The sequence below is a fragment of the Notothenia coriiceps genome, unplaced genomic scaffold (assembly GCF_000735185.1).
Source record: "Notothenia coriiceps isolate Sejong01 unplaced genomic scaffold, NC01 NC01_scaffold00015801, whole genome shotgun sequence".
Lineage (NCBI taxonomy): Eukaryota > Metazoa > Chordata > Actinopteri > Perciformes > Nototheniidae > Notothenia > Notothenia coriiceps.
The window spans coordinates 150,710-170,445 of NW_011348502.1; the positions used below are offsets into that span (position 1 = coordinate 150,710).

Consider the following 19,736-nt stretch of genomic DNA (forward strand, 5'->3'; position numbering starts at 1 on the left):
TGGCCAGGTGCGCCTCAGAGGCATTGGGGAACTGGACGAAGGAACGCAGGGCTTTCTCTGCTGCATTTAATTTGGCCTTCTTTTTAGTGGGGCCCATGCCCTCAAACATCTGACCATTGACCTCAACAGTCATGACAAAAACTGGTGCATGTACTGGTCCCGTCTGAGACAGCAGTTTGTACTGTAGACCCGGTTTGATTTCGTTCAACTGCATCAGAGCATTCTTGGGCAGGACCGGCCCCGGCGTTTTCTTGCGCTTCTTGGCCCGGAACTTGGAGTGTGTGTGCCCATTGTTTCCCTCTTCCAGGGGACGTTTGCGACTGCCAAGGCCGCTTCCATTGGGGAGCTGTTCAGCCACTCCCACCCCGTCTTTGCAGGACACGTTGTCCAGGTTTCGGTTTTCCTTAACATCTGTGCTGCTCGAACCTGCGGTGCCCAGAAAGAGTAACTTACAACGCCTTCGTTGCAGGATCTTGTAAATGCAAAATTTATAGATTCCTTTATCACTCTTTGGAACTGAACCAATGATTTGTGTTCCTTTATGAAAGCAAGAGAAGCTTTAATTGTATTGAGCATTTAACCTATAGTACGTTGTTATGACTGCGAAGAGTCAGAGACAATCTGTACATCTACTGTTGTTTATGATATCCCAAGTTCTTAAAAACGGTCATCATTCAAAACAGGATAGGGACTATATGTCACTATGTTTGACTATATTTTGTTTTTTGATTTTTAAATGAACTTGTTTATATATCTTCATAACAAAAAAGTTGTTATTCTGAAGGTCAGGGTAAATTGGGAGAATTATATTTGCAATTAAACAATTCCTGTACTTCTCAGGTAAGTGTTGATCTCAAACAATAATGCACACAAATACACACATATCCACGCTTAATATGGACGCACACAAAGCTGTTCTTCATCCACTCTGTCAAATTTTTAATCGCTTGAGTGCCTACAGAGAAATTAGTTACATTTTAAATGTTCAGTTTGAAACTGCGGCTCCTGAAATACACTCTACTGGGGAACACATATCACTGAATCCAGTTAGCAAAGTGGATGGAATATTGGCAAAAATTTTCATTTATAACATCCTTCAGCAAAGGCTTGATAGGTTACTCCTTGCGGTACTCAGGAGAAAGAGAGGCCGCAGTGTGCATGAGTGGGATTGTAGGTTGGGTTCAGGGAGTGCAGGGGAGGAGTGCAGGGGGAGGAGCTGAGGACCAGGCAAACAGGAGGATACATCAAAGAGGCGGGAGGAGAGGACTCCACCTACTGCAGGATCCTAAAGTCTTGGCTGGTGACACGTGGGAGGTTAAAATGCCTTACACCCATTTTACATGAGATTTTGAAAGGAATGACTGTCGTATTCAGAATGAGGAATTAGAGATCTGTATCTAATGAGGTGCCATTCATAAGACCCTGCGCCTCTGAGATCCCCCCCATGGAGCTTTTCAGAGAACACAGTGTTATAGGTTGCCAAATGTACTGACATGCCGTTACCATCTGCATACATTGACATGTCTAATAAAAAAAGGCCTAAAGTAAAGAACACAAACTGAATATCCGTCAACTCACAAGCAGTATCTGCACTTTAAACATGCAATATTTATTTTGGTGTGCTTGCATTCTGAAAATTGCTTTTATGCAAATATGATTTTTGCTAATAAATGTAGGAAAAGAGGGAATGTGCACAACAGTAGCGGAAAATAATGGTGAAAGGTTAAATGTGTGTTGGACAGGGACTCAATCTCAGCCAAGGACCTTTAACCACCACATATGCTGCAGCAATAGTTGAGTAATTTAGGCAAGTCAAATGAAGACTTTCTAAATGAATTGTTTTATAATATTCAGCACGTAGCACTGCAGCTCATTATGTTTCATTATGAGTGCATAGACTTTTCGGCTACTGCAAATGTGGGAAGTCCATTACATTTAATGCATATTGTTCAATTGTTTATCAAGCGATCAATACCTCCAATAAAACAGCTATATTTGTGGGAGTATAGAGACCAACAGGTCAATCGAGAAAAATGCAATCACACACTGAAAAACTGTAACATGCTGCACAGAAAGAAAAACAGTAAATATAATGGCACACCAAAGAAAAAGAAACTGGAGTTCCTTTTTTCTGTTAGACAATGTATCATTCAACACTTTCTCTGCAGAGTTAAAATTGGTACAATTAGTTTTATCGTATATATTTTCTTGAAGTGTGAGGGATATTACTAATATCAGATCAGAGGAAAAAAGCCATTGAGTAAAACAGCCATGACACCATGCATTAATTATGGCACACACATGCAGTCGGGCCATTATCATGCCAGCGTCTGTGTAATCAGTTCCCATTATTTATGCAAAACACAAATCATCCCATATGGTTGGATATGCTGAAGTTTAAATTCCCTTGGGGGGTTGCACGATCTTAAAAATACAGGAGAAATATTTTATCACAGCTTTATTTGAACTTGTTTGATTCAGGGATGATTCATGTGATTAAAGAATGTCACGAAATGCAAAGGTTGTCAAATAAAAGATAAAGATTCTTTCATGTTCTCCTTTGGTGTTCCCTTGGTATTAAGCACATACGCTTGAGTGAACTTGGGCTGTATTTTATCTTCAAATGTATATTTTGACTGGCAGTAAAAGGAGGCTTCAGGGACTTTGAGAGACAACAAAGACCATTTTGTTAATCTGCTTTTTTTGTCTTATCACGTAACAACAGAGCACAAACACGCAGTATGTCACTACAATAGGAGCTGTTCGTTTGTATTGCAGGTTAGTGCACCGCTGGGATGACAGGTCTCTTTGAATGTGAGCTCGGAATCTCTAAGGTGTTGGGGAAACATATTCAATCAAGTCTTTCCGTGTCTTTTGAAGCTCAGTTACTGAGTTCACACCGAAATGTCTAATTAAAGTTCAATAAGCTGCAGTTGAGAGGATTTTCTGAAGAGAGATACGGAGGTAGAGGGAATCTGTAATACGACATGAAGCCTCTCAGATGTAATGATTAGTTCTTCCCTTTAAGTTTCCTGGCTGTGTGTGTATTTGTGTGTGTCTGTGTCTTGGTTCAGGTAAGGGTAAGTTACGATTGCTATTATGGAGGTGAACCAATTTAAATGTATTCAGCAACAAAGTTTCTGTTAGATTTAAAATTTGAATACATTAGTGTGATTCATTTGGCGTATTGTACGGTGGCCGACAGGTGCAAACGCCCAACTACTGCCCCAAACACGCTGGGCTTTCAAAAACAGTGTAAATATAAAAACAAGAATGTGTGCCGGTTTGTTTTGAGGTTATTGCAGCGTTTTGTTTTTTAATGCAGTGTTTTGTATTTTCAGTGTTTTGTTTCTGCAGCGCTTTTAATAAACGCTCAAGTTGGTGAATGTTTTTCTAAATGTTAAGCATGTGTTGCCAAGTTGGTGAATATAGCTACATTTGAATGTGCATCGTTTTTGAAATTGCATCAGCAGTTTTGGGCTGTTTGCCCAACTCGTTTGCCCCTGTCAGCCACGGAAGTGTTGCAAGTTATATTATACAAATGGGCTAGGACCTTTTCTAAATCTGATTACACATCAGGCAAAATATGAGGGAAGACATGCGTGCAGACAGAATGATGAGAAACAAAAATATACATGCAGACATTTAGAAAGAAGGGACCACACAGGAAGACACTGACTGAAAAATTAGGAAAATCACAGTCTACTCACTCATATTCTCCTCCTCATCCACATCCATGGCCGCGGGTTTGATCTGACCTGAGAGCAGCCTTGCCCCCACTGCACCTGAAGATCATAGAGGACATAAAGGTGGACTGCATTAGCAAGGACAGAGTGACACACATAAACACATTTGAAGACCCTGAGTGGCTACAGCGATGAAACATTACTTGAAGCAAAATGCACATATTGCAGTGTGCAAGCAGCCCGTAATGTAGACATATAAATATTCAGATACTGAGAGATATCAAGGTGAGAGAGGAGGCCAGGGCTGACAGGCCTTAATAGCAGGAGCAGTCTATTGTGACTTTAATATCCCTCCGATTAGACCTCGTTTCCCACTGCCTGCTGAGAGATATACAGCGAGTGACATGGCCAAGTTACTCCATTACCGCACACACATACACACACAACTTATCCCAAGGTGGAGAGTGCGATTAAAGCTCCATTAAGCAACATTTTTCAAACAAACCTAAAATCAAATGAGTTTCTGCAATCTGACGTTCATTCTGCCGACTACACTGATGATGAACACCCAACTCTAAGGCTATTTAGGCACGTTTTAAACTGAAACCATTTTGCCATTATTTAAAAAGAAAAAACATCCATACTTCCAAATTTCTCAAATATCTTGGTACTGTAAGTGTTTTACATGGTATAAGCCACCAATACATGGCAAATATAAATGTCAACTTGGTCATCCGGTTCGAGATGTGAAATACCAGAGGGTATTGAAAAACCAAAGCAGTGGAAGACACGAAAATAATTAATGAAATTATCTAGAAATGTCAAAAGCATACTTTCTATATTTCAAAAACTACTTAAGAACCACTCAAAGGTGTACTCCACTTTAGTATTACATTGTTAGACCCAGAATGGAAAGTAAAAAAATAAAAGATCAAAATCGATGCAGCGATAGAGGCAACACCCTTTTTTATTCCTCTCATTCTTGTTCCTTATCAAAACAAGGCAGCTACATAACCCAATATCAGCCGCTGTTCATCGATTTAATGATCTCCAAAAGAATAATTTCAGAAGAGGAGTTTACACCACTACCACTGGCTGATACTAGCAGTACGCTAGTTACAGAAGTAAAAGCTGTAATCAGCCTCCGCACAAACCACTTGAAAAGTCGTGGCGCGACAAAAAAATATTGCTGAGAGCAGGGCAGATGAGTGCGGAGTGATGAAACAGACTAACCAAAAAAGTTAGAAGAGGAAGAGAGTAGCAAAGCGGGGAAGGCGAAGAGCGGCGAAAAAACGAGAGAGAAAGCAGGAGAAAGATGGCATTATGATATAGAACAGATTGTGCTGATTCTACTCTCCCTCCACCCGTCTTCCATCAGTGGCCCCATTCCTCAGCCAGACACTTTCTTAAGCTAAACTAAATGGGCTAATTAATCTGGGCTAATGGTGGGTGACAGCAAATATGCTAGCACAATTATCACCCTATTACAGATTCATATTCCATCCCCTAATTGAAAATGAAAAGGTGGGGTGATCGGAGGATGGGTGGGAGTAGGTCCAACAGAGTGGAAGATGAGTCATTTCTCTCAGGTAGCTGGAGCCAGGTGCCTTGGCCCCCAACACACTCATCCAGTAACTCAGAATCTATTTCAGTGAACACATGACAAGTAGCATTACTTACAAGTTGTTACTTCTGCAGTGCAAAGTTCTCTTTGATTGTATGGTACATTATTCAGTTGAAATGACCAGTGTGATGTATGTAGGGGAACATGTTAGAAGCATTGGAAATCTAATAGTCATAACTACACCTCATTAGTGTACAATCACGTGAAACGTCGAATTATCTTCTTTGAACAGTAGCACAGAACGGACGAACCAAACTCTGGCTCTAGATATGGCCTTTCTTGGTTTTTCATAACGTGCGTTAAAGCCACATTGTGCTTCGTTGTGCTTAAGCCTTACGCTTGAAAAACTGCTGTAACACAAGCTACCTCCTCATTTCATTGCTACCACAGTGGTGTTAGGGTCAATAATGGATCTACAACTACATCCCTAGGTGGCGACAAATCCAACACCCTATCCCTTGTTGGCTATAAATAGTTTAAACATCTTAAGTTAATATTTTTCTATCAAAAACACCCTTTTGTGATGGGACTTATCAACTTTGTAAGTTGTGACCTAATGATTCAGACATTACTCTTGATTCGAAAAGGATTAAATATAATAGACATGATCCGGTAAACTTATTTGATGCCATCCAGCACAATGGGAATCAAACTGAGTATATGCTATTTACATTTGTTTGTAACTATGTAGGATCCTTGGGGGATTTCTTCCTTTGGGGAATAATGTTGGGTGGTGAGTTTTATTTATTCATCAATTCCTTCTTTGTGTATTGTTCCATAAGTCATAAAAAGTAATATTGTCCGTATTCACAAATATTCTTGCAATGTATTTGTCTCTTCATGGTTATAATGTGGCCTGAGTGTAAAACAAAAAGGCTGTTATTTCCCTCTTATACTTCTTCTTCCTCCTTCAGATATTCTCCTCCAACACACACTGCTGTGTAGTTTAATCAGCACGCAATGCAAATGTGTCTGTCAGTTTTGATTTTTTAGATGAGACCGCCTCGGTCATAAATCTGTAACTATTCCTGAAATCAGGTGCAATCAGCAAGGAGAGTCTCACAAAGAATTCATAAAACGAGTGTATGAGTGTGCGTGTCTTGAAAAGTAAATCTGAAGGTAAATGGCTTTGCAATTCTAAAGGGCAAAGCACTACAAAAAGAAAAATGGTTTGTGCATTCTGTGAACTAAAATAAACGCTCATATTTTTGTATTAAGTTCGATAAATGTCAACTATTAAAATATCCAATATATTTCTTCAAATAGATCCACTGTGAGTGTATCTCAAAGGTCATCCAATCCAAATGCTGAACAAAAGTGACAAATTAGAGTAATCTACAACCAGACTATATATCAAAATGACTGATCATTAATAAAGGGAAAGATATTATACATTGCCTAAAGGAATACCTGAGGCTAAAAAGGCAGTAACATATTCTTTAATATGTTCCATTGCCTGATTTACCCCTAGGCATTATTTTAATATGACCATCAAACATTTTCAAAGCTGCATAAACTGCTTTGTTAAAATGACTACTAAATGATTTCAAAAGCAATTAAATTATGATTGAGTCCAAGTAAGCATATACTTTTTGGAATTAACGTATTCTGCTACAGAAGTTGTCTCAAACGTTGAAAGTACATTTCTCCAGTATTGGACGTAGCAAAATGCTTTAAATTTGAAGAACTGACAGCAACCTGATGTTGAGCAGCACTGATGAGAATATGTTGTGCTATCAAACAAATATGATTTGGATGCATTTCACAGTCTCCCATTGGCAATTAGAGGATATCTAACCCATTTAAACTATGAGCAAAACAAATGGACACAAGCAAAGCAGAACATCAAAGGTTTTCTGAAGGCGCTTAAGCCTTTTTCTATAAAATCAGCCAATGTTGGACATCAATACCGCAAAACTAATTTAGATATTTGCATGCATGGAGATTCAGGAGACAGATAGATTTTGATATTGACAATTTTTGAACCCACAAATGTGCAGCAGTGGATTTAAAGTGAGTCAAAGGAATCAATGGTGAAGGCTGGCGACTATCTTCCTTCACACGCATAAATGATACCGCGTCATCAAGTTGTGAGACGGCTTGGTTCCAGCGGGTAATTCTGAGTGGACGCCAAGGGAGGCAGCGAAAAGAGAAAGATGAGAAAGAAGATGAAAAACCTCAAATTCAATCTGGCACGGGGAGAGGGACTGAGGGGAAATAAGGTGGTTTTGATTTCTCTCTCATCCCTCGCTTGCGCTGTGACGGAGCGATAGAGTATCGCCACCTTGGAGGGAGCGCCAGCCGCGGCCAACTGTCGGGAGGAGGTGGGGGGTTGGCGGGTGGAGTGCGGGATGGAAAGGTAAAGGTGAGGGGAGAATGGAGGATGAGAGAGATAGAAAATGCAATCTTATTCCAAGTAAAAGAGAATCATTATCTGCTCTAAAACAGAAGGCGATGGAAAAGTCTGCCCTTGGCAGGCTGTGGGCCTCAAACTGTATATAACAAACTCCCTATGAAGTCTAGTGTATGATCCATCAAAATCATTTCAACTTAAGACCTTAAGAAAAACACTGAAAGCCAGAGTTATAAATAATTTAAGATTTCTACTTGCATGAAAGGCTGACCTTCAATAATTCAGAAAAAACTGAAAAGGTAAAAATCTATTTCACCACATTAGTAACTGCCTCAGCAACCGGGTTGTCACGAGTTATAAGCAAAACCTTGAAAGGTAACCTGCCATGCAAAGGAAGCACAAGGGAAAAAAATGACATGGAGTTGAAAGGTCCATTTGAGAAAGTCTCTAAGTGCATTAGCATGGTAGCAACGCATGAAAAACACAAAGGAAATATTTCCCCTTGAGTTGCACAAGGATCCATGGTTTTGCCGAAACACATTCTTTTAGCAACTCTCTCCAATTTGTTTATTTTTAAATGAAAACTCCCATCTTTGTCCGGCAAATTGTCCACGTACACCACAAAGATCTTAAGAAACATACTCAAACTAGCATTGTAATTGAAGGTTATATACCTTCTGCAATCTATCTGGCACAATGGAGCTGTGTCCCAGTGCTTTACCCATACTGTAATGCCTGCTTTTGTACTCTTTGTCGCACCTTATCCCCCTGACTTTTCACTGCAAATGGTAAGGGACAGGTTCTTAAAATGAGATGGAGATGGAATAACACAGAATCTCTTTTCAGTCTCCAATATTGCCTTAGATTCTAGGTTTCACTCAACATTTAGCCATTTGATTTGGTGGCCAGTCAGCTTTGAGAGGCCAGAGGCAACCAGAAACACGGGAAGATACAAACATTGGATCATTTTCACTTATGGAAACAGACTTGGTGGACGTTTGGGTTCTCTGAGTGCCCTTCTAGTTAACTTCCTTTTTAAGAAAGTAAGTATATTGTGTTGTAGACGTTATCCAATATGATACATTTTTCTTTTTCCATTTCATTGTCAACGTACTTGTTTTAAGTGCTGTATTCCACTTACTGATCACATGCCGGGTACTCTGAACATACTTAATTCTGGCTCATGATACTCATTACATTCCATATATGCACTATTTTTGACTGACTTAAGCAACATATTAGTGCCTATTTATACTGCAACCAAAGTATTTATCACATCTATCCCGAGAACAAAACAACTACTGTACAAAGATAATTGTTGAGTCCTGCACCACATTTCCATTGGTAAGTGCAATGTTTTCAGCACATATGTAAAGAGTCCCCACTCTTCAGGACTTTGACCACTTTCAGTAGTAGCAGGTTTTCTTTGCTAAGAAAAGAAGATTTAGACTCTTCTATACTTCCTAGGAAGCAATCCTATTCTCACCAAATTTTGGTTTGTATATGCTACTACGAAGAATACAGCAAATAATAAGAAACAGGTCTGATGGCACTCTGAAGTGGAAAAACACCAGGCTCTGCCACCAAAAGGGACACAAGTCAACAAAGTAGTAATTTATATCAATGATGGCGTCTAATTGGTGCCTGGACAAGTTGATAGCCACTGATTGGTCTGACTGTTAACTCAAGTTTCAAGTGTCATCTGATGTGAAATGTTTGCTCTTTTGTGCTATTATAGGGACACTGGTGTAGCCATTTTGAAAACACTTATCTTTACTTTCACTTCAGACATTCACTTTTTTTCCCCTGACCTGGATGAAAAACGGGAGTGCTTTTTGCCCTTCGGCTTCTACTAAATGTGTCTGTTTCATGAATTGTCTGAATTGATATTGATACAAATATATAGTTTAAGAGGTCACAGGAAATACACTGCATGCTTGATGATGGTATAATGGGACCAATTGATAGTAAAATGCAGAAGTGATATAACAAAACTCTTAATGAAAATAGACGACTGGCATCCTTCAGCTCTCCTTGTCTCTGGGATAGATCATCAGTGACACTACTTTACGCTTGGGCCCAGCGAGGGAATCTACTACCGAGAATACATTAACAGCGTATTAGAAGACAACAGCCTCATCCTTTTGAAACTTTCAGCAGGCTGACATGCTGCTGGGCTGGCAGGACGGAGACAGGCTCTAAAAGCAGCTCCCGCTTAGCTCCTGTCAAAAACAGACACCGGAAAAAAAGCAGGGCATGCATTGTTGCACAAACACATCCATGTACATACTTATCTCTGAGATCTTAATGTCCCTCTTCATGCTGCTGAAGGGAATCCAAACAATGCTACTCTTTTCTAGAAATGGTATTGTTGCCTATACTGTATGTTTTATCTTTTATCTGTATTAATCTTTGAACTATTTGCTTTGTAAATCAGCTATTATGGGATGAACTGAGATTATTCTTTTATCCTCACATCGCGAAAGGCCAAACATTTCAAAAGAGATTCCCCTTAACTGACCATATTTATTTGATAAATGTGTGTTGGAAAAATGTATTTCCAATGGAACATCTATTTTATATTGGAATTTGGTATCAAAGCTAGTTGTGTTCAATCACAAGTTTTGGGTCAACACACTTTTGAAAAATTAAACAAAGCTTTTGAACATTGTCAAAAACGTTTTAAGCATATTCAGCACAGCTAACCTTTTTTTAAACCCACTTTTTTATCTTGAAAAGGGAGTTGTTGGAGGGCTTGTGAATGAATATGATTCCAAGGAAAAATCTCAAATACAATACAAATGTAAAAAGAAGAGTTTTTTAAGTAGTTAAAGCTAAATTGCTTTTGGCATTTACCTTTAAAAACCCTACTTTGAATAGCCTTTATTATGAAAGGAAGTAGGAGTAATCGTTTTCCCATTTACTAAATGCAGTCTGTAGTCATTGTCTGCAAATCTGCAATTTCTAAACCGCAGAGTCCTTGAACAGAGCCAGTGTCACCACTTTTCGTATTAATATTAACAGGTTGTTTTTTAAAGCATTTTAATCAATATATAGTAAGGCTGAGAGGACGAGTGTGGAAAAATAAGAAATGTCCTGCCACCTCACGCACAATGTTTTGAAGCGCTAGCCAATAGAAGCGCAAGGATTTCATATTGATGTCACTATGTTACGGAAGTAAACACAGGAGTCCAATAGAGGTGTTTCTGGCAAGGGATGGATGGATGTGGGAGAAAAACTCCCTCTGGAGGGAACTTTGGGATTTTAGCCTTTGCAGACCATTTACATGCACAAAAACCTAAAACACACTAGAGGAAAGGGAAACCCAAAAAAGCAGAAAAGGCTGTCTTTAAACTATCATGTTAAAAGGTACACTTAGAACTATCAGAATGAACACTAGTCTATTCAATTAATAATATTAAAGGTTAAAAAGCTCAACCTACAAAATGTAGGTGTGTCAGTCATTGTCACATCCACAGCATTAAGTCCTTGATTATTTGCAGCACACGACCAGCGCGTGCTTAACTGACGTCTGGCTCTGACAGGATCTCTGGTTTGGTGTGTTTGTAGGACTTGCTGGGTAATGGAGCAGTACAGAGGCTCAGCCGGGGGTTAAGAGGGAAACACAGACACTGCCCACACACACTCACTTGAGCCCCTACGGCATGGCTAATTTTGAGGTGCACAGCTAACATTTATTCTTGTTGTGTCTTACAAAGGGTGTTTTACAGTAAACAAATTATAATAAATAATTGGAAGTTTATGCAAATAAAGATTATAATACATTTTAGTAAATATGTTGATTATATTTTTACATATTGATTTCTATATGGACTTGCACTTTCACGATTATTTTTTTTAATGAATAAAACAATAAAAGAGTAAAGGAAGAGTAACACAAGGCATAATTATATTTTTCTGGAGCCCCGGGTGAGGTCTTAAAATGATATGTTTTGTCTGGCCAACAAGCCACAAACAAATATTAATATAATTTAATATCATGAAATAGAAAATAGCGTATCTTCACATTTTGGAAGGAATTGGAGAATATTTTGCTCAGAAAATAATTTTCTTGATTTACAGAATACAAATGATTTCAACTCTACTTACTTAGAATCACAGTTTAGATTTTCAATATGAAGGATGTTAAGTGTAATATCTTATTAATTGTTGCATGTTATGCATCTCATTATTGATGAGAAGCTCTGCTAGCACCTGCATGCAAAATTTAACATTGCCCAAAACATTAGCCCAAAATGGAAAAAAGAGAACTGAAAGGTGGAAAGGGTGGCGAGAGAACGGGTCTTTTATTGTGTTCCAGACTTTAATATCTGACAGTGGGTCATTTATCATCATGGACCGCTGATGGTGAGAGAAGGGAAAAGGTGGAGAAAGCAGAGGCAGAGAGTATCAATATGAATTTTTTATTTGATGGGTTTTTATGGGAGATTGCATTTCAGAAGGCTGGCAGAGTCAAGGTTCGTGGAAGAGTGAGAAGATGGAGAGTGAGAGGCCAAGTCTTAAAGGCCAGGCGAGAAATAATGCTGTTGGTGCACATGAGAAACACACACCAGCACTTTTGTTTGCAACATATTGTATGCTTCTCCCTACTATGTGTGCATAAAAAGCTGTACATGAAATGTGATCATTCTGCTTGAGGCTGAACGCTCCCCGATTCATTTTCAATCTTTTGATTCTTTAAACCCAGACGATTATTCTCCATCCCACATACAGTAGTGTTTTTTACTTTCCTTTTTCACACACATACACACCCAAACTTCTTAGTTTGGCTTCAGGTGTGGTCATTAATCATAGTAGTGAGTGGCTATGATTCCCCCAGCACCAGCAAGGCCGGGTGGGTTTGAGGGAAGAAAGCAGGCTGCAGCTAAATGGCTGCCCCTCGCTTCCTGCGTCCATCAAGGCTAGAACAAACGACCGACTGCTCAGCCTCTGGGCGCGGAGCTCACAGACGTGTGACATCAGAGGCTCAAACACACTTATCGTTGTGAATAACACTTTGACACACACACACACACACACACACACACACACACACACACACACACACACACACACACACACACACACACACACGAAGTAGTACATAGATAACCAGCCAAAAATAAAAAAATGATGATGGAAGCAAGTTTCAGTAGAGTGACAACAAAGCTCACAACACATTTTTTTCCCCCAATTTAGGATCAATAAATCTTATCTTACATATTGTGACTTTACATCCGACACGCAAAATAGTATTTTCTTTTGGGTTGTATGAAGAATGTATGCCTTGTCTATGTATTACAGCGACCCTAACCCTACCTCATGCCCATTTGGGCGCAGATTGAAAACTCATCTCTTTCGACTCCACTTTGAGCGATATAAATACTAACAAAGAATTGCTAATAAAGGACTGGCTTATCTAAAGCCAGTTGAGTAGCACTTGAAATGTTTTAGCTCTATGAAACCTGATGTACTTACAGTGGGGCAAAAAAGTATTTAGTCAGCCACCAATTGTGCAAGTTCTCCCACTTAAAAAGATGAGAGAGGCCTGTAATTTTCATCCTAGGTATACCTCAACTATGAGAGACAAAATGAGAAAAAAAAAAATCCAGAAAATCACATTGTCTGATTTTTAAAGAATTTATTTACAAATGATGGTGGAAAATAAGTATTTGGTCACCTACAAACGAACTCTCACAGACCTGTAACTTCTTCTTTAAGAGCCTCCTCTGTCCTCCACTCGTTAACTGTATTAATGGCACCTGTTTGAACTCGTTATCAGTATAAAAGACACCTGTCCACAACCTCAAACAGTCAAGCTCCAAACTCCACTATGGCCAAGACCAAAGAGCTGTCAAAGGACACCAGAAACAAAATTGTAGACCTGCACCAGGCTGGGAAGACTGAATCTGCAATAGGTAAGCAGCTTGGTGTGAAGAAATCAACTGTGGGAGCAATTATTAGAAAATGGAAGACATACAAGACATACAAGACCACTGATAATCTCCCTCTTTTTCTGCAAAGGGACCAGGACGACTGATCCGTGTAAAGGAAAGAATGAATGGGGCCATGTATCGTGAGATTTTGAGTGACAACCTCCTTCCATCAGCAAGGCATTGGAGATGAGACGTGGCTGGTTCTTTTCAGCATTTGGACATGTCCCCAAACCAACACCGCCGGGGGCACTTAACACAGAATAGGGACAAGTCCAGGAGCAAAACTGAGACTTTAACTGTAGAAAAATGGTCAGATTTGAATGGGATGCCCTCCGCAGTTACAATGAGTGGCAAAATAAGGCGCTACACGCTCTGGGAGTACAGGCCCCCTAAGCACTAGTCTCCCAGTGAATCCAAATATTTTCTCAATTAATTACACTCTTACCCATTCAAGATGATAAAAAAGGACAATCCATTCATCGTGTGAGCACAGTAGAGTTATGAGTGTGCAACAGATTTCTATGTTGAAGGGGGTATTGCCCAAAGCCTGGAAACAGTCCACACCCATACTCTTATACATATCACTTGCTCTTATAGAGGATAGAATCTGGGCACTGTGTTAGGAATATGGGCATATCTAAAAGAAATAATTACCAACAACGACCAAAGCCAAAACAAGTGTAGGTGAAATACCAAAGCCAAAAAATCTCTAATCTCGCCGCATGAGGAAAAGACCCAATTACATTGTTCCTGAGCGAAAGAAAACCGTGGGATTAGACCCCTCTGTACCACTTGCCCTGCGACTGGGGAAACGATTAAAGTCAGCCCAACATTTTGGAATTAAGAATTGATGCTCTGGTTCTGTTATAAACAAAAAGTATTGTAGATGGAATGAATACTTTTCTTTTTTAGTGTTTGCAATCAACGGTATTACAATTTGATCGTTGGCTTCTCTTATTTGGTTTCCTCCAATCACATCGTTTTTTCCTATTTTTCTAATCCGTACCATAAAATGTTTATGCAAGATTTTCAAACTTCTTCCATGCATATACTTCAGGAGTCCCCAGATGCGCTCGAGGAAACACCATGAGGAGTTCCACACTTCCAAGGTCGTAGATTATGTCTCGGATTTTGGTTATGCACTCAATTTGGATCATTCTCTTATTTGTCTATATATCCTTTCAACGTTGTATAATTGGGTAGAGCGTAATTGTTTGTAGCTATGTAATAGCGTTTGTTCACTGAGTGAACATGTAAAGTTGAAAAGCTCATACCTTGAGATGGAAATTGAATCTTTTTTATAATTTGATCAACACCAAGGCCTTACATTCTCTTTTCTAAATGATTATGGATTGTATTTATATATCTGCTTATGCTTCACTTACGAATTCAAACATCTTTTGCGTGGGGGACTGGACCATAACTGAAGAAAACACCTGGTTGCAGAGCGTTTTCTTCTTCCTCTCCCTCTCCCTGACCATCCATAGTCAGTAAATTAGTGAACAATCTCCTAATCTTTCTGCCATTCATCAAACGATTGGCCCTAGTATCTTGTATGGTACGACGCAATGTTGAAACATGTTGATAGAAACGACAAAACACTATATCAAGTATGTGCTGACCGAAGTTCGCCACGACGCTCTTTCTTAACAATTTTGAAAATTGAAGCCCTGCGACGAGGTATCTGTCAGACTCATACACAGCTTACACTTGCTGTCCAATGAGACTAGTAAAAAACTGCGTGTAGACTTTGTGGTGGGTGCATAGCACGGGCTGTTTGTGACTGATGTTCCGAGGAGTGACGAGGCCATGCGAGTACAGCCCGGGAGGGAAGAAGAGACAGCCGAGTCTTCAGCCCGTTAGAGAAGAAGCAAGGCGCAGACACCGGAGTAGATGAAAGTTCAAGGGCTCCAAGGCCTGCTCCGGGAGAGGAGCAGGAGTCAGCCCCGGGAGCGAAGATAGAGCTAATGGTCAGTCCACGTAGCATCCCCGGGGTGGTAACAGCCAGAGTAGAGGTGAGTAGAGAACCGATGTTGATGAGGATCAAAAATATTATTCCTCCACGATGTCCCAGACGTTTCTCTCACTGTATAGGGGGTATATTTCCAGGACCGAAGCCCTTTCTGACAGTAAAACTGGGGATTAGCTGTGTGTTGTTATAACCATATGTTTCCGTGTAAAAGTGATTTTCGTCGTGCTGCTCCTAGGTGATGAAGTGGCGTGCTTCTCTTACCATTATAATGGTTAGTATGTTGAACCTTGGATTAAGGATGGTCTCTGAGAAATAACAAACAATTGGTGTATCTGATTTATAGTATTAAAAAGCGACCAACTCGTTAGGTAAGTTTTACAATGACCCACGAAGATTTGTTAGTTGTTGCAGGGACACGTGAAAAACAGCTGTGATTTCACGCCTTTTCTCCTGCGCAAGAGCGAGAGAGAATTCCCTCGTTTCCATGGGTTGCGCTAGTTATTTAATTATTACCGTGCTGGCTCTCTCCGCGCCCGCATAGTTCCGGAAGATACATCGGTCGTCTTCTATGTTCCTGTGTGCACTTCTTATTATGCATGCTAGAGGACTCTGGATATCGCTTTTTCACCTTTCCAAACATATTGCTTAACACGCTCTTTTATACCGTATTGTCTCTTTCAGAATCACTTTTTCATCGTAGAACAACGATTCTACACGCTTGTAATCAACCTAACTCTTAAATATTCGTGGTGGGTCCCCCAACCTTTTCTAGGAATGAGGGGCTTCACTTGTTCGAATAACAATAAAGGTCTCCTTGTGAAGGGGAGCTACTTTTTACTCCTCATTTTTTTGTTTTTGCATAGCAGTAGCCCCTCATCAGCGCTATAAAAAGGTTGGTCGCACCCACTGGTTTGGTAAGAGTATTAGATTACACCGTTTTAAGGAATGTGTTACTTTAGTTCGAAAAGTCTGTAATGAAAGATGAATTATTGATGGGAGAAAAGGGCAGTGTTGTCTTCGTAGGTTAGAGATGTGAAGTGATATTAGTTTATACCAAATATGTGCCTCATTGTTTTATGAATATCGCAACCAAACAACGGACTGTCTGTTCTTAGTAGTACTGATGCGTAGCCGGGTTCTGGCTGGGTGATTGGAGCTCGAGCAAAGTGGGTATTTGGTGACCTTGGTTTGCTGTTGTGTACGGGCTGGGTGGTACTATTTAAACAGCCAACACCGGACGATGGGACCGTATTTCTCTTTCTTGCCCTCTTGTCTCGACGGTAGAGGCGTACGACAACGCATGCTCTCGTTTTTCCTTGCTACCCTGAAACTTCAATTCCTGTCTCTTCTATACAGCTACCCGCGGCCTTTTTAATTTAATGTTATTCCTTATGATGGTAAATGCTTTCTCAGAGAGGTATTCCTACCACTTTAAGTCTATTTCACTGATTTGTGTTAGGCTTCTCTCCTGGCTGGAAACGTCTGCCCGAGGTCGATTGTAGGAGAATAGCAAATACACGGCTTCTGATAATTTTAAAACAGGTTTACCCTCCTTCTATCATTACCACATCGAGGAACGGACACTTGGTTGGACTCTCTCTCCTCAACTCCTTGCATTCTTGGTACGACTGACTTACCTGCTCTCTCCTACCGGGCTATGTACTCCTTCGCTCTCTCCCACGGGCATGAACTCTGCTCTCTCCTCCGGGACTCCCTGTATATCTCTACTGCCCCTCTCTCCTCCGGTTGACTCACTGCCTTTTGCTCCTCCTCGGGCTACTGGACTACTGCTCTCTCCTCCGGACACTCTCGTCCCAAACCCACCGGCAACCACTCCAGCATCGGCACGTTTTGACCATTGGAGGGCAGAACAGGAACGTTGTCATGTGTACAATCTCTGCACTGGTCCATTTCCCAAATTAAGGCAGCTTCTGGCATTGCAAGGCATCGTGATCAACTTTGTTGTAGTCTTCCACGTTTCCAATATCTTGTTCTCTTGGTGTAAGGTCTGTGAGGGGCAGTGATTCGCGTTTGTTTTCTTCTTTGTTATGAATCTAGCAAGGACCATGTGAAATGTGAAGAACCCATATACACCAGGGTTTCTCTTCAGCTGTCTTCGTGATAGATATTATGTTGAAATCTTTGAAGAGATACCAAGGGAATAAAAAACAATCCATGGGAATTTGGTATATTTAAAAAAACAAGGATTGTTCCCTCCAACGAGGGCTATTTTTCATCTGGTATCACAAAGTGGTATCCGGAGTGCAACAAAACCTATTTACCCTACCTTTATCATTGACCAATTATACCTAACCATTCGGTCAGGAAAGTTAGTAAGAGGGATACTTTTAGAGATTGCAGTTATGTGATGCGTATAACCAGACTTCGGAACCAGTAAACCAAATATTCAATGTGTCTCTTCCTCGCAACCTCTTCGCGGAACTGCCGTGAAACCGAAGCGGAGGAAGGTCTTAATAAACTAGCTACTTTTAGTGTACAACTGTTATACGATGATTAATGTAGATGCGTGGTGTACACACAAATTATTAGGGCATGATGTTTTACCCGAAACCTCCCCAAACTGGTGATCGGACGATTAAAATCTCTTGTAATGGAAAACCACTTACCGACATGGATACTAGGAATTATGATAATTTAAACATAAAGACTACAGATCCAAAGTACTAATTACCAAGAATGGTGGTTGCTATAAGTGGATTCCTCCATACCTGGTGTGGTCCTCCTCCGTCTTTCCAGGGAAAACTCTTGGATGCATATCCTTTGCGTTTATTATCTTTATACGGGGGCCTATATTTGTCCATTGGTTTCGCTTGGTATAATATGTTAAGGATAAATTTATAAACTAAAATAGTAGTCCTTATTTTATTTACTCTCCCTGTTTATAATTGGTGGTGCCATCCAAAAGACATACTTGTTTGTTTATGGTGTGTGTCTTCTCTATCCATTGAAAGTAGCAAATGGATGTTATTAATTATTCTTTAATTTGCGAGCATTATAGTGTTTTGTATCGCTTGAGCATCCTTTTTGGCATTCTCTTTCCTATCTGTCATTGCGGACGGGGGGCTTTCCCCTAATCTCTCTAGCGCAAATTCAACTTCTCCAGTGCTTGGCTGCGCCTTTATTTACCAGATGACGTGGACTAACACTATGGTATCTAAGAGATATTGAGGCAGTCAACAACAAAAACTAATAAGGTTATCTGAACTTTTTGGGATACGTCACAGCCGGGAAGGGAGAACAAAAAACAAATGTACTAATTATTTAAATAGTTCAAGATAACCAACGGAAGAGGAGAGGTGAAAGAGGAGGTAGCGGGAATGTTACTAGGCGCGGATGATTTCCTCTTTGGCTCTGAGGTAAGGAAGGAATGATCGCGTTGGAAATATTTTGATGATAAATTAGTGTCGTACTTCAATTAATTTTGAATCTTGGGATAGAGATGACCCTGAAAAGAAAAAAGATCTTAACCCAGTAATTACGCAATTTTGAATTTTATTACGTTTACATTTTTAGTTGGATGTCTGACCCAGTAGTAAGAGTTTTTCCAATGTGTTGCTTTACCAACAAAAATAGCGTATTTTTGCTCCTCGAGCAAAGTAACAACGGGGATTTACTAACCAGCGACCAAAGAACCTCCAACCAGGTTCAGTGTAGTTTCTCTTCAGGAGGTTTAATATTACAAAAGTTGAGAGTTAACAGTGGAACCCAAAATATATTTCCTCCTTGGTGTTAAACTAACCAGGATAGATGTGATCTATTTCACAAGTTAACCTGTAAAGTTGGATTTTCAAATGAGATTTTGGTTCGAATGTTAAAGTAGTATAAAAATCCGGAATCTTTTTGATGGACCCCCTTTCGGTCTTTTGGGAATATTCAGACCTAAGGGTGTTGGTTTTTTTTTCTAACCTTAACGCTTGAGTCTCTATTGTACTTTTTTTACTATAATATTAATGAAATTGGGGGTTAGTGGACGTGTGCCTCATGTTTTAAAGGTAGGAACTGCTTTTTTAGATAATTTGACATTCATACAAAATTGTGTGTATAACTTGAACATGCTCTATCCTTGTTATGTACTTGGATGTTACTTGGCCCATTTGTCGTAGTGGAGTTTGGTTATTTTAATTTAGTTCTGAATTTTGCTCCG

At 39.9% G+C, this 19,736-nt stretch overlaps 1 long non-coding RNA gene across 1 annotated transcript in view; it reads right to left on the minus strand.

The window, feature by feature from the left end:
- Positions 1 to 388: 388 nt before the first annotated feature.
- LOC104949238 (uncharacterized) overlaps positions 389 to 19,736 on the minus strand; it is a 69,992-nt gene continuing 50,644 nt past the window's right edge. Inside the window, exons 3-4 of the long non-coding RNA XR_798784.1 lie at positions 3,711 to 3,785; positions 389 to 472 (exon numbers count right to left, since the gene is read on the minus strand). This is a non-coding gene — a long non-coding RNA (uncharacterized lncRNA). The remainder of the gene's footprint in view (positions 473 to 3,710; positions 3,786 to 19,736) is intronic.